The 2,152-nt window shown below is 58.6% G+C and overlaps 1 pseudogene; it reads left to right on the top strand.

The window, feature by feature from the left end:
- Positions 1–788: 788 nt before the first annotated feature.
- The window catches only part of LOC104944261 (inactive phospholipase C-like protein 2 pseudogene), a 3,125-nt pseudogene continuing 1,761 nt past the window's right edge, over positions 789–2,152 (top strand).

Here is a 2,152-nt window from a genome sequence, read left to right as displayed (position 1 = left end):
ATTTTCTCTGCTGCGGCTCCGCGGATTTCTCAGCCTGAGACAGTGATACACCGCGGTCTCGCAGACCCCACGCAGCAACCAGGAAACGACCCCGGTTATCCAGCTCACACTGTCCGCGGCAGCAAGCCCCGCAACGTCCCGCCAACACGGCACCCCACGCAGCATTCTCATCTGTTTGTCATTACTGGTGTCATTTTCTGGTTGCTAACACCATTGTAACACATAATCACTGATGTTCCGCTGTAACGGTGGTGGACTCATCAGAACAGAGTGGGTGAGCTGACCAATCAGAGCAAAGTAGGCTCGTAGGGAGGGGGGGGCAGGAGCTCCAACAAACCGTTTAGGACAGAGAGTGAATACACATACTATACAGAGATGCTGTAGTGCAGAGGTGCCCAGTACGTCGACCGCGGTCGACCAGCAATGCTGGTAGATCGCGAGTCATTCATAAAAAAAAAAAAATCCAGCTCCGTTAAAATAGACAAAACAGGTTTTGATCCCTCCTCCCTTGGCCTCCCTGCCACTTAATTCAGGAGTTTACTTGATTGACAGAAAAAGTGACCTATGTGGTGACCACCTATTTATACACTGGGTTCATAATTCAAACTGGGAACTACAGTTGCGGCTATTGTTCCCGCACGGACTTGTTATGTGTTACTTATATTATAGTGTGTGCCCTCTTGGCTCTTTCTCTTGTCGACCCGGCAGACCCCGAATGACACATGTTCCTATTCTTTTCTGCTCTCTATTAAAGTACCTCTTCACATCTCCATTGCACCGCCTCGACTTCCATGTCCTCGGCACTACACTGGTGACCCCGATACGTCTTGGAAGTTTCCTGACGGAGGCGAACACCGCAAAAGAACTCGAGTTCCTTTCCGAAATGCCGTGTTGATGGGAGACGTCCTGTTCACGGCACGCGGACTGAGGCTCGGTCGCGCGCTCCGCGAAGGCTGGAGACGTTGCTCGCCGTCTCCGCATCGGCTTCTATCCAACGTCCAGCACTTGGGGACGAGCAGACCTTGCTGGGTCACCAGCAAACCATTACCCGTGGGTTTTCGGGCGTCGGCTGACATCCGGCGCTAAAACCACTCGGCTAACGACGGCTGGGCTAAAGGCTAGTGCAACTGTATTGCTAAAAAAAAAAAGGTTAGGCTACGCGATCGCCCTTTGAGTTTTCTGGTGGCCGAAGGAGTTGACCAGGCGGTTGAACTCCATTTTTTTTTTTTTTTTTTGGTGGGGGGAACCTCACCTTTTTCACACATCGAGGCGACGGGTCCAGACGCACCGTTCCGATGCCTGGGGCACTCATGACCCGTCTCCCTCGACAGTTCGGACGTCGACAGCTCCACGGGGACATGTGGCGCGTCGGGCCCTGTCTGGCCGTCTTGTCCACGTCTTCTGTCCACTGGTTCCTTCCTCCCGGGGGGACTGCTCCTGCCTCCTGGGGGTTACCTCAAGGCTTGCCGAGGACTTCGGATGCCCCGCCGCCGCGGCACGTCTACGCTGAGGCCGGTTGCTCTCCCTGCTTCCCGGGGACGCTCCAGCGCCTGCTGAGGGACTTCATGCCCGCCTCCGCGGCAACGTCTGCCCTGCGGCCGGGTTGCTCTCCTGCTTCCCGGGGACGCCTCAGCGCCTGCTGAGGACTTCATGCCCGCTCCGAGGCACGTCGCCTGCGGCCGGGTTGCTCTCCTGTTTCCACGGGATGCCTCAGCGCCTGCTGAGGACTTCATTGGCCCGCCGCCGCGGAACGTCTGCCTGCGGCCGGGTTGCTCTCCTGCTTCCCCGGGGACGCTCAGCACCTGCTAGAGACTTCGTGCCCCGCCGCCGCGGCACGTCTGCCTGCGGCCGGGTTGCTCTCCCTGCTTTCCGGGGATACCCTCAACGCCCTGGCTGAGGAACTTCGTGCCCGGCCGTCGTTTGTGCGTCTGCCTGCGGCCGGGGTTGCGCTTTTTCTGTTGGGTTCTCCGCCGACACCTACTGCGGCCCCTTACGACGGCCGTTCCCGGCCCGCCCCCGGTGGGGGTGCCTCGCCCCTCGGTTAGGGCCCCTACCCCCTCCTGCGGCCCCCTTTCGTGGCCCGTTCCCATGGCCCGAGGATTTATTTTTGCCCTGTTTGAATTCTGGGGGGGGCTTGTGTGGTGACCACCCT

The sequence above is a fragment of the Notothenia coriiceps genome, unplaced genomic scaffold (genome assembly GCF_000735185.1).
Source record: "Notothenia coriiceps isolate Sejong01 unplaced genomic scaffold, NC01 NC01_scaffold00007747, whole genome shotgun sequence".
NCBI classification, from domain to species: domain Eukaryota; kingdom Metazoa; phylum Chordata; class Actinopteri; order Perciformes; family Nototheniidae; genus Notothenia; species Notothenia coriiceps.
This window is presented reverse-complemented; position numbering and strand designations above follow the sequence as displayed.